The sequence below is a fragment of the Zalophus californianus genome, chromosome 1 (assembly GCF_009762305.2).
Source record: "Zalophus californianus isolate mZalCal1 chromosome 1, mZalCal1.pri.v2, whole genome shotgun sequence".
NCBI classification, from domain to species: domain Eukaryota; kingdom Metazoa; phylum Chordata; class Mammalia; order Carnivora; family Otariidae; genus Zalophus; species Zalophus californianus.
Window position 1 is genome coordinate 41454305 of NC_045595.1, and position 14488 is coordinate 41468792.

The following is a 14488-nucleotide window of genomic DNA, read 5'->3' on the forward strand; positions in this document are numbered from 1 at the left end:
GAATTGAGGAAGGGAAAAAAAGGTAAGCCCATTAATAGCATGGCATTAGCAACATCACTAGCCATCAGGGAAATACAAATCAAAACCACAATGAGATACCACCTTACACGAGTTAGAATGGCAAAAATTAACAAAACAGGAAACAAGAAATGTTGGTAAGGATGTGGAAAAGGGGAACCCTCTTACACGGTTGGTGGGAATGCAAGCTGGTGCAGCCACTCTGGAAAACAATATGGAGGTTCCTCAAGATGTTAAAAATAGAGCTACCTATGACCCAGCAATTGCACTACTAGGTATTTACCCCAAAGATGCAGATGTAGTGAAAAGAAGGGGCACATGCACCCCAATGATCATAGTAGCAATGTCTACAATAGCCAAACTGTGGAAGGAGGCGAGATGCCCTTCAACAGATGAATGGATAAAGGAGATGTGGTCCATATATACAATGGAATATTGTTCAGCCATCAGAAAGGATGAATACCCACCATTTGCATCGACATGGGTGGAACTGGAGGGGATTATGCTAAGTGAAGTAAGTCAAGCAGAGAAAGACAATTATCATATGGTTTCACTCTTATGTGGAACATAAGCAATAACATGGAGCATGGAGGACCTTAGGGGAAGGGAGGGAAATCTGAAGGGGGAGAAATCAGAAAGGGAGATGAACCATGAGAGACTATGGACCCTGGGAAACAAACTGAAGATTTCAGAGGGGAGGGGGGTGGGAAGATGGGGTAACTGGTTGACGGATATTAAGGAAGGCACATGATATGATGAGCACTGGTTGTTATACGCAACTAATGAATCATTGAACACTACATCAAAAACTAATGATGTACTCTACAGTGGCTAACTGAACATAATAAAAAAATAGTGTGGCATTATCAAGATATTTGCCACTGTGGGCAAGTGGAACTATGTCCTACTAGAGAACCGTGGAAGACAGAGTAGAGTCCAGCTCAAAGTTATCCCAAATGAGAGGTGAGGATGCAAGGGTGTATATCCACCAACTCCCTTTCATCAGTGGCTGGAGGCTGCTTTCAGGGGCTTGAACTCTGAAGCACTTCTGGCTTGCCCTCCACCCAGGTTGAGTACACTCCACAGCCAGATAAAGACTTTAGGTAGAGAATCACGAATGATCCTGTTAAGCAGCCTTTGGTGTGACAAGGTAAGGCCAAGTGGATATGGCAGGCAGGGACAGCAGCTACTTCATCATGAAAGGGCAGAGTTATGAGCAAATAAGATTTCATGTAGGGAACTGTATAATTAAGATGGTTTACAGTGAGTTTTTACTAAACTTTTACTTTTCTTTTTGGAGATTCAGTACTCTTGGATCCATATTATTATCCTTTTGATAGGATCACAGAATCTTAGAATCATAGAATCACGAAGCCTTTCAGTGTGTCTAACCCAACCTCCTCCATAACTTGGAGAAACAGATATTTAGCTTCATTTTAAGCATTTTTGTTCCACTGCTTTCTAACTACTTGATTAATTTAATTGATCCCAAATCAGAAATAGTCTGTTTTCTTTTGTATTTTTACCTTTTCTTATGGATTAATGAATGTCAGACTGTCCTTGACATGTAGATCTAGTGCTTTCAGAAATACCTTGACATTAATTCTTGATTTATTTTTGGAAAAATATATTAAACCCAAAAGAATTAGCAAAATTTTATTCAGAAAATGGTGTTTGAAAGTTTCCATATTTTGTGTATATTTGTAGTTTAAATACTAATGAAAACTTTACATTAAATACTCATTCCAAATAGGTGTGTGATACTAATTTATAAGGAAACACAAAATTAGTTTTATAGAAACTTCTAAAACTAGTATAAATCAACCCTCAATGCAATATTCATCTCTGCCCACACATTATATTAAAGTGTGCTAAAATGTATAAATTTAACCCTGATATATAGGAACTGAAGGCTCTTTTACATGATTTATGGGATCACTGAAGGATTTATTTCTCCTCCCCAGTCGTTTCTCTACCATCATCTCAAGATTTATATTATCCAATCAGGTAAAGACCACTTTCAACCCCATTTGAATAACTGCTGATAGGTCATAACTTTTCTAGAAAGGCATATCAGATACTCTAGTGATGTTCTTTGATTTGACAAATCCTGAACAGGAAAAGTTCGGCTGCTAAGATTTTCAACATCAATCCACTCTTTCTGTTCCTTCAAGTCTTTTTTAAGTCTCAAAACACAGAAAGGAACTGTATACGTCAACTTCACGAAAAAGTTCCCCCCAAAACCAAAAAAGTTACCAAGAAAACTGTTCAATTTATTTTAAATTTAATTTCAGGAAGGAATATTAATATAGATGATTTTATGATAGTTACAGCAATTTACTGTCTTGCCATAAATGAATTGTAGTTCATTTTTAATTTTTTTCTTCAAAGTTTAATTTGATGCAATATAATTTTTGTGCACAGTTGCATTTTTCTCACATTTTATTCACTGCTATTATTTATATCACTCTGTAGAGAGTTAACAAAGGGACAGAACAGGAGATAAAGACTTTTTACACACTTTACATGTTATCTTATAAATATTTTATATAAGGTTGATTTAAGATGAAAAGTTTGGTACTATTAAAACCATCAAAAATATTTAAGCCATTTAGATCATGCATTGGAACTACTTTTCAAATACTTCATGCCAATTATGTTATAGAAGAGATTCTAACACTATGAAAGACACCAGTGTTAATGTTTTATAGAAGTATATTTCTTGAAGAATTAATTTATATATTTAGACAGTGAATCTGGCGTGAGTATGCCCTAGTTCCATTTGTGAAACATGGATTCCATTTGGTATCTTTGACAAAGTGCTATAGCAATCAACCTGGTTTTTATTTAGCATTTGAAAGGACAATCAGCCAAATTCTAATCTCAGATGTGTGAACTTATCACATATTTCATGAAATATGCTGCTTTGCAGTATCAAAAATGGATTTGAGGCATTTATGGCAAAGCATAGTACAAGAGAGGCACATGAGGGTGGATGAATTCATTTTCAGGGAATGAACTTAGGACTTGACTCGTGCCTTCAAGAACCGAGAACACATGACTTTTATTTCTCTCTTCGTGTTCCAGTCAGTTCAGGAAATCTTATCAGTGAGCAGAAGAGAGAGGCTAACCACTGTGTGTGGGAAGAAAGGAGAGCTGCAAAACTGGGAAGCCACAGTTTACCTGAGAGCTACTCGGTGCACAGATGGGTTTTCCTTCAGAGATCTCTGATTGAACCAACCATTGGTCATTTGCGTTCTCTTGCATAGCTCTTCATGAATTTCAGTTATGCTGCTTTTTACAGTGAGCTTGTATACTGCCGAATATGACCACTATTTCTTATATAGGCTTTCTTGATTTGATTCTTTCTTCTCACTTTCTGCACCTCACAATGAATAAAGCTATAACATTAGGAGCTGGCAAAGAACCTTTAATATTTATACAGTTCAGTCAGCCTTCTAAATTTCTGGCCTTCCATGAAAGGCAATCCAAAATGTTTCATCCTTTGTGGCCTCTCCATTGAGTCTGAGTGAAACTTAGCTATGTCATTAAGAGAAATATTTACTGCAGGAACTCATATCTTGTGCATTTTAAGTTTTACGTTTTGTAACCTGATCATCTATTCTATGCATATTTCCATTCTATTGTATATAATTATGTTTAGTTAAATGCAGATTTTTGACAAGTTCTAATGAAATATCCACTTGTCAATTTTTACTTTTTTTTTTTTTTACGGGAGCTATGGCTCTTAAACATTATTGTTTAATGTGATTAATAATACCTTTTTTGGATGTAGGCCACATTCTCATAGACACCTTGCTGTTCTGAAGGAGGTTGCTTTATTTTTAACCATGCAGTTCAGGGGCGCCTGGGTGGCTCAGTCATTAGGCGTCTGCGTTTGGCTCAGATCATGATCCCAGGGTCCTGGGATCGAGCCCCGCATCGGGCTCCCTGCTCAGCAGGAAGCCTGCTTCTCCCTCTCCCACTCCCCCTGCTTGTGTTCCCTCTCTCACCGTGTCTGTCTCTGTCAAATAAATAAATAAAAATCTTTAAAAAAATAAAAATAAAAAATAAACATGCTGTTCAATTGAAACTGATATTATGCAGTTCAAAAATATATGTATTTAGTCCCCTTTCACTTTGAAGAATTACAGTCCTTGAATGCATTTCTTCCCTTTATTAAGAACAACTATACCTGAAGATCAAGTCCTATACACAAACCAAGTGCCAGCCTTTACTGCAAGCTGACTATTTTAAGTGGATAATTTAAATTTATAATTTAAAATAAACACACCCAAATGTATTATCTTTCTTCCCTCCTAGATACTGTTCAAATATCTCATCTGCAAGAGAGCCTCAAACCTACATATATGGTGTGTTTTATTGCAACTAGCCCTTGCCACTCTGCAGTAAGATACTGTGCATCATGTAGTGAAGGCTGCAAATTGAGGACAGATATGAGTGCGAGGGATCAACATTAACTTCTAAGTGGCTCTGAGGAAGATCGGGATCCTTTAGTCTTCGCCCTGACTCTTCCGTTGATTTATTGTGTGATAGGGAAAATTGTGTAATTGTTTCTTCTGACATTTTCCAAAGGGGTCCTACATCTTTGAGGAATATTTAGAGTTATAATGTAATAATTTCTACATTTCCATGAATAATGTTGCCCATAAACATTAAACACTGAAAAGACTTAATGTTCTGGCTAGACCAAATTCATTCATGAAACTTGTTAATGTTTTTAGTATTATTTTATTATTGTTGTTCAGTAATAAGTTTAATACATAGCAACCATAGACCCTTTTAAAGTGCATTCGCATTCTTGTCTTTTAACACCACCAGAATGAATCTCTGAATGTGAAACATAGTTACTTACCAGTTTATAATATAAAATCCAATGCATACAAAATTAATGAGCGGTGGCAGTTGGATGATCCCATGACTGACAGAGACTCATGGAATATTTCAAAATCTAGTATAGATATTGAATTTTTTCTAGAGTTACATATTTAATATCTTGCTTTCATTGATGAATCCTTCCTTCTCTAATCCACTATTTTGGCTAAGTTTCTTTTAATTTTTATTTAACATAACATTTCACTAAACTGAAAATTTGCTAAGTGGTTAGAATTCTACAAATACTTATCCAGCCACTACTGTCTGCCTGACACAACAGAAGGCACTGAGTAAGTGCCTAACTCATAAAGATACCCATTAGAAGCCATTCCTGACCTCAGGACTTCATGGTTTATTCAAACACTCACAATCTATGATATGACAAGAGCCATGATTAGGGAATTAAAAAAAAGGGGGGGTTACTCACAGCACAACTGTGAAACCCAATAAAGAATAAATCATCAAAATTCTTGGTGATCCATTTTTTCAACCAATATTTATTGAGTACTTACTATGTACCAGGTCTTATTCAAAATACCGGAAAAGTGTTAGCGAACAAAACAGACAAAATCCCTGTTCTGGGGGCACGTGGGTGGCTCAGTCGGTCAAGTGAGTGTCTGTCTTCAGCTCAGGTCATGATCCTAGGGTCCTGAGATCAAGCCCCACATCAGGACCCCTGCTCAGCAGGGAGTCTGCTTCTCCCTCTGCCCCCTCACCTCTGCTCGTGATCTCACGCTCTCTCTCAAATAAATAAATAAAATCTTTAAAAATCCCTGTTCTGGTAAGGCTAACATAGTAGTAGGGGGAGATGAACAATAAATTGTAAGTATACTTATAAATAAGTATCATAAATAAGTATGTAGTATGCAACATTTGCCCATTTCCCCTCTTCAAGGCAAATAAACTTATAGCCTGGTAAAGGGACATATTTGGGGACATTTTTAAAAAAACTCTTTAAGATGGTGATTAACATAACAATAAAAAATTAAAAAAACTTTAAGTCACATTATTCATGTTGAATATTCAAGTATATTTGAAAAATATGAAGTAAGTTCTAGGTTGACTTCCCCAAATCTCATACTTTATTGCCACTAAGATGCACGTATCTTCACATATTTAGTGGGTTTGAAAACAGTGTATCAATCAATAGGATGTAGTGTCCATTGTCAGCTGGGCAGCAGGTGCAGTGAAAGTGGCACCGGCTGTGCGTGCACAAACTTGCATGATTTCATTCATGGTACAACCATTTCCATTGGCCTTTCAGCTAACACAGCATTAATGAACCCATTAAAGAAAAAAAAAATAAGAATCCTAGTTGTGATCTAAAAATCTTTCATTAATTGCTGGATTTTCCCTTTTTTTTCATGAAAATCATTACTTTCAAATGAGGGAAAATTTTTCTGATATTTAAAAGCCATCAAAGAAGAGATCATCTGTTTGGGTTTTACACATGAACATTCCATGATCAGCAGGTGAAAAAGACAGAGACCATCTGCTGCAATTAAACAAGGAAGGTTTCATTCAAATAACTAAATAATTCCTATAAGCTATCAGCAGGAGAATCAAAAGTCAATGCATTAGGTCTTTTTGTCATTCAGAGTAGTTTAGTGAGGTTTCTGATGACCAGGATATCTTTTTTTTAAAGATGCATTCTTGCATGATTTGGAGTTGTTTCATCTCTACCACCTGGTTTTTTTTTTTTTTTAAGTATATTCAAGTCAATTTATAACAATGATGTAGTTTTCTCTGTAAATTCCATTATGTTTGCATAGCTACTACTCTGTTATGCATACCAGGTAGACAGTATTTTCGACCAGTGTTACTAGGATAGTTAAGCGCAATTGTCTAACAGCATGACTGGAGAAAAACAGAAGGGGTGGTGAAGAATTGAACACATGCCTCAACTCCTGCTTGGTACCTGTCACATTTCAGTCTGTATTCACCCTTCAGGTTCCTAGTCACTCTTTCTACCCCCTTCTTCCCTCTCCCTCTTCTGCCCCGTGCCAAACCCCACACACGGAGTGAGCAATATTTTTATCTTAAGAATGCAAAGGTAGGGAACAAAGAGGTTTTTGCTGTATATTTTTGGTATTTTGGGAAAGGAAAGAATTCTTCCTGGTGCTTCTCAAATAATGCCCAGTGGTTATTGTCTTTAGAGTTTTGGATCAATTCTTATAAAAGAGTACAGTTATTGATGGATGATAAGTTATTTTAAAAATCAGATAAAAAAATGGACTTTCAGTTACGTTTTTGATTCAAGAATGTAGTACTTTTTTTATTTTTATAAGCAAATGTCATTTGTAAAAATATATGAAACTTATTTATTGTATTTTACAGTGTTAAAAATACTGTTAAATGGTCTACATACTATATGGTAAAAATAACAATATTTCTAATGGAATTTCTTCTTAAACGTATTGGTAGACTTTTCTCATTTTATGTCACATAATTTCCTTTTGTAATTAATATTGGTGAAAGGGCACCTGGGTGGCTCAGTCGTTAAACGTCTGCCTTCGGCTCAGGTCATGATCCCAGGGTCCTGAGATCGAGCCCCACGTCAGGCTCCCTGCTCAGCGGGAAGCCTGCTTCTCCCTCTCCCACTCCCCCTGCTTGTGTTCCATCTCTCGCTCTCTCTCTCTCTGTCAATAAATAAATAAAATCTTAAAAAGAATATTGGTGAAAATCTAAGTAATAGAAAGATCCATATCTCAGCAACAGAGTTACCTACTGTGATGTATTACTTCTATGGCATGACACATATACCAGGAATTGGAGAACAGTGAAATTTTTAGGTAGATGAGCATTTCCTCTTTAATTGGCATAATTTTATCCTTTAATTTGTATTTTTTTAATTGGCATATCCACTTAGATGAACATTTTTTCGTTCATTGTATTGTATTCTGTTGTGGCATAAGAAACAGGATATACTCGACTTTACTTGAAAGGATCCCCAAATCAGGGTCATCTTTATAAACATTGATTCCTTGATGGCATTTGTATAGAAATAAAAAAACAAACAGTTTTTTTGGGGGGAACTTTTAAGGGACAGTTAAATATCACGTGAAAATACTATTAAGACTGGTATTTTCTGCTGTTAGCTGTTTCTTTCACCTACTTTTGGTTCAAGTAATTTTTCTCAGCCTTTCTACACCTCCACTGTCCTTGACTACCAGCTCTCTTTTTTACATCCATTGTTTTCTTTGCACTTTTGTCCATTCGTTTTCTTTCCTCCATTTTTTCTTTTATGGTGTCACTTTTTTTTTTTTTCAGACTCCCTTTGGCTTTCGTACTTTTCAGATTTGGCTTTTAGTTATTACTAGAGAACAAGAGCAAGTCTTTGCTTGGATTGACATGCCAATCTTTAAAGTTCTTGGCTGGATTTATTGGTAGAATTTTCTTTTCCTTCTCTTTTTGGGACCATATCAGAGCATTGGCCATGTCTGCTCTCCAAGTGCTGAATATACACAGTGTTCCTGTAATAAAAATGAGAGCCTTTGGATACCAATTTTATTAGCTTACCAAAATGCAGATTCTCTGTGCCAGCTTTTTATGGCAGTATTTATGTAATTAGGAAAAGTATTTTATGAAGTATTTTATGAAGGACACTATGTGTTGTTGCCAGAGTTTGTATCTAATCTAATGTCTGTGACTGTTGTGCCAACAATATGGCTAATGAGTAGATTAAAAAAAAAAAAAAACAAAAAGCAAAAAACAAATCTGACCATTACCTGAAAAGAAAGTGTTTAGTCATTACAGATCATAATTTATATGATTGCATGAGATAAAAGTTGGCATTGGAAGCTCTTTCCTAAAAATTTAACATTTCTATGTAATTGACACATCTCTGCACCATCCCAGTTGATTTGGATGAGGTCACCAAAGTAATCACAAAGCCTATAGCTTAGAGTTTTTACCATTAGCCTCTGATATAGTAAGGATCTTAGTTCCATGATGACATATGATGTGGCCAAATAATGTAACCAGGCCCATGAATCTTTTATTTAAGCTTTCTCTATTGTATAATTATTAATGTATGGCTTTTTTCCTAATTACACATATTTCTCAGTTAAAACAACTTTTGGAATTTCAGCTTGATTTCTATATGTGAAAATATATAAAAGAATTTTGTGAATTAAATCTATAATATCTCTCTACTGCTACAACCTTAAAATTTCTACTCAGTTCCAAAGCAGTTATATTTATAAAGCAAAAGATAATGTGATGAGCTACATGGGCTCTTTCAAATGAATAGCATAATATAAAGTGTAAGAGGTTGGCTCTGGAGTTCCACTAACTTAGTTCAAGCCTCATGTCATTACTTTAATTGTGAGATATTGGACAAACCAAACTTTTAATTCCTGAGCTTCACTTTCCTCATCTGTAAAATGGGAAGGATTGAGGTACTTCTGTTATAGGACTGCAGAAAGGATTGTAGGAGAAAATATTTAAATATGCCTGGCCTATGACAAACACTTGAAAATGTTAGACCTTATAAATATATTTTCAGAGTGACTATATTACATTTAGAGATGACATGTAGGAATGGACAAGAATTTACAGATGCATTTGCTGAAGAAGTTATGATTACATATGAAAGTCACAAGTAAAAGGACAGTATGATCTTTACTTATACAGGTTTACCCCAGTATCTGAAAGCAGAGTATTCCTATAAAATCTCCTATAAGCTGAAATGGCATAAAGCAAAGAAGCAAATTACCATTGATTTATATGGAAAAAAAAATTGGGAGCATTGCCAGACCCCCAAAAATAACCTCTCTCAGGCTTTTCTGGTACGTTAGGACACATCTTGCTAACAGATGCACAAAATAAATCCAAATAAAGCACAGATGCTCCCAGACATAGTTCAGAGCTGTGGAGGTCTGCTGCTGAGATGCTGAGTGTGGTGGAAGGAGTTTTAATGGGGCCACTCTTGCTGCTCAGGGTGAGCGCTGCCTCTTCAACAGGCTCACTGCAAAACAAATGCCAAATGCTCTTTGCGTTTTCCTTCTTCTTTCTTAGAAGCAAAACTCCTCTTTGGATTTCTGTCAGTTAACAAAAACAGGTACTGATGTAGGTCTTTCATCAAAGCGTAACACAAACTTTGGAAAACCAGGGGTATTTGTTATCTATTTCATTGAGTAATCCATCTTCCACAGTATGCAATCTAACATAGTCCCACGTGGAAAACCTTCAGAATGAAGCCAGGAGGCTCAAGTTTTGCTTATCTGAATATTGCCCCTGTGCTGGAGAGAAAACAGGAAATGATATAGAGTGGATTTGGTTTTTTACTATCTGGAAGCTCACTATCTAAAATGAGTTTGTAGAAACACAAGTTGATCTTCTAGAAGGTATGATACACAGAACATGACTCAGTTAGCCATGTGGTAATCTCCATTACATAGGATGACTACAAGTAACTTACTTTAATTTTAACATGATGTTTTAAAAATCTGTTACTATCCCTGTGTGATGCCTAATAAGGAGGATATTTTGGAAATATTGGAGATATTTTGAACACTTAAAAATAATAAAAATTATAATGTCTGCCATGATTTCTATGCACAAAAATAAAAAGCAATATAGGCTTTGAGACTTAATTTTCCAGAAATGTCTGTTTAATTAATAATTCAGTTGTCAAATATAGAATATAGCAGGTGCTTTTGACATGCTTCAACCTTTTCTCTGTCCTTATAAAAGTGCATTGAAGTGTTTTGTGAGTTACCTTGCATGGTATTTAATAATAATTCATTTTGTTGTAAGGTGATACAATAGGATAATGAGCCATTTAATCAATGGGGGACTAAAGCATATGTACATATTCATGTCTCAATCAGTCATTCAAAAATTTATTGAGGGATTCTAGAAATTGCAGGGAATATTGGAAAGGGTATTAAATATTTTCAAGAGTCTACAGTCCAAATGGGAGGACAGTGGTAATGCATAGGTCACAAGTAAAAGAATAATTGAATGTACTTCATAGAGTACAAAAGCTATTTCTCAAAAACTGTAAAATGACAGATAAATCTATAGGGCCAGCAACATTTCATGCAAGTCATGCTACCTTACAATGCAGTGCAGCATTGCCAGAAGAGTTACAGAGACTGTCTTAATATTTGAAGTTTTTTCATTGTGTCAGCTAGGTCTTGCAATGTCATTGCAGCTCATGATTATCATTCCCACCCTGGGTAGAGGTTGGTTTAACAATGAGTACATCAATATCATATTTTGGAAGGTTTCATGCAATAATACTGTACTTCTCTTGTCCTACATGATTTCTGCCTAAAGTTGTAATTTTGCTAAACATGAATGCATACTAGCATATAGTGCATAGTAGCCCCTTTAAAATGGAATGGAAAAATCACAGTCATTAGTGGGTCATTTTCTATTGCAGAATGCTGAGGATATGCACAGGACCACCATGTGCAGTTGTATAAGTTGTGCACTGTGCAACTCTAAGGGTCACCATCTACATTATCATCTATGCAGAATGTTGTACACAGGAAAATTTCCATGCTAGAGGTCATAGCCCTGTGCCAGTAGCTGTTATTTGCTTACTTACCAGGGAATATTTTTTTCATTACAAATGTTTGATAACAGAGAGTGATTCCCCAGACCAAAGTGAAGATTTGTACAAAATAAATGGGTAGGCTTTTCAAAACAGGGATGTCTAAGTCAGTATAAGTGATGATGTATGCATATTTCCAGTTGCTTACATATTCTTTAAGGATCATATTGGCAAGATTCTGACAGAATTTTTTGAAGACATAAGAAATATTTTATTTTCACTTTCTGTTGTTTATCTAGGTTCTGTATTAGCTGCTTTTGAGAACTGACTTAATGAACAGAACCTTAGGTTTTTTGTGTGTCTGGGTTGTTGAAAGATCTTTGGTGAAGCTATAAGCAAATCTCTCTGCCCAAAGTGTAGCAATTAAATATTAGCTTAACTCTTCTATCACCTCCTGGGTTTTTACCAGCCACCTCCAAACAAACTCAACAGGAATTAAGAATATTTCTAACGATTGGAGACAAAACTTATTTGTACATTCTGGAAAAATGCATATATAAGTCTATGGTATGTGGTATATTTAGGTACAACTTCGTAGGCTGAAGAACCGTGAACAGAGAAAGGAGTGTTCAGGTATGCTAACACATGCTGTGTTCAGATTCCACTGCTCTTGTTTTCCTTTGCCACATTTCTGCATAGAGGGGGGTATACATAGATGGGACTACTGTCACGGAAAGATAAAGCAGAAGGAAATCCTTTCTGGATTACATACTTCTTACTTCTTATCAGTTGAATCATTTAACTGGATTAAAATGGAGAATGTTTTATGGCCATTGCAAACTCAGCTCCCTGATCTACAGTGACAAAAAACAAGCGTGGTTGAATAGGGCTGGGTATTGGGTACTGGATGGTAAGGGGTAGACAGGACTTTCTGAGGCAATGGCCATGCTGTATTTTGAATGTTATGGGAGTTAAATGGGGTGTATCTTTTTGCCAAAACTCATTAACTGAATACATGTGAAGGGTGCATTGTTTGAAATTCATAGTTAAAATAAAAGTGACTTTTAAATACTAGATGCCTGTATCCAAAAGAAAAATTCAGGTAGAAAACATTTTTCTCTGTGTTCAGAAAGGAAAGTATCACGTTCTATATATTTAAAAACAAAAGGAGAAAAGTCTTTGAGAATTAATTCCTGAAGAAGTGAAAATATAACTAAAAATAAAAGTGACAACATCATTTCAAAGTTTTCCAGGTCATTACATCTGTGGGTGTGGGATTATGTGTGTGCCGGAAGAATTAATTGTCCTATTGCTCAGTAATTTAAAAACGTATAATTTGTTTGCTATAAACATTGGAAAGTTCTCTTTCTTAAAAATCATGATTTTTTTGCAAATTAGAGTATTTGTTTGAAGTGTTTGAACAAAATATGAAATACTCTCTTATCCTTCCTACCCATTTTTTTTATTTTTTATTGTTATGTTAATCACCATATATTACATCATTTTTTTTTAAAGATTTTATTTATTTATTTGACAGAGAGAGACACAGAGAGAGCAGGAACACAAGCAGGGGGAGTGGGAGAGGGAGAAGCAGGCTTCCCGCCCATCAGGGAGCCCGATGTGGGACTAGATCCCAGGACCCTGGGATCATGACCTGAGCCGAAGGCAGACGCCTAACGACTGAGCCACCCAGGTGCCCACATCATTTGTTTTTGATGTAGTGTCCTTCCTACCCATTTTTCAACTGGGCCTTCACAATTGGGAGCTCACACTGGTAGTTTGGTGTGCGTCTTTTCAGATTCTAGTAACTCACTCAACAAAGATTCTGCTATGGATGAATGGATTTACAAAATAAATGCACACACACACACACATACACACTGCAGTTTGGTCTTCACTTCAGTATTTTTTAAAAATATTTCAAACATCACTAAGTACGACTATATCCAAATCCAGATTTGGTTGGTCAGTTGAAAGCATATGTCTCCTCCAAAGTTTATCCCAGAGGGCTTTTTGTTGTTAACATTTTAACGTTGATGATTACAAAGGAATGTTATAGCACATGTTTTAAAACTTAAAATACATATAAATTAGGGGCGCCTGGGTGGCTCAGTGGGTTGAGCTTCTGACTCTTGGTTTAGGCTCAGGTCATGGTCTCACATGAGATTGAGCCCTCATCGTGGGGCTCCGTGCTCAGTGCTGAGTCTGCTTGGGATTCTTGCCTTCTCCTTCTCCCTCCCTCTCTGCCCTCACCCCTTGCCCCCGTGTCCACGTGCTCGTACTCTCTCTCTCAAATAAAATCTTTTAAAAAATACATATAAATTACAAAAGATAGATCTTAAATTCACCGGGTCTTAACAAATGCATACACCTGTATTCCACAATCCTATCTAGAAATAGAATTTTTCCATCTTCCTAGAAACTTCTCATGATCTTTCTCAATACCTGTCCCACTTCACCCCGCAAAGGCATCAACTGTTCTTATTTCTTTCATCATAGATTAGTTTTGTCTGTTACAGGACTTCATATAAATAAAATCAAATTGCTTGCACTCTGTATCTAGTATCCTTGGCTTATCAACATGTTTTTGAGCTTCAAAAATCTTTTTTTTTTTTTTTTTTTTTACTGCTGAATGTGTTCAGTTGCAGGACTGTATTACAATTTGTTTATCCATTCTCCTGTTAATGGATATTTGGGTTATTTCTAATTGGGGCTATTATAAGTAAGTGCTTATGAGCATTTTGTACAAGTCATTTTTATGCATGTATGCTTTGTTTCTTTGGGGTAATTATTTAGAAATTGCTGGGGATTAGAGTTGGTGTATGGTTAACTTTTTGAGAATCTGCTGGACGCACTCCTAAAGTGGTGTATCATTTTATACCCCCACCAGCAAAGCATGTGAATCTGGTTAATAGCCAATATTTTAAAGCTATTAATTTCAAAAGGATTTTGGTACCTAGTATTTTACAAGAACCATGGGTTTAAATAGACAATTTGGCCACTGCCATCAGGGAGCTACTTTAAGCTCTGAGGAGTCATTTTGTAAGGCAAGAGTTAAATGTCAGAAAC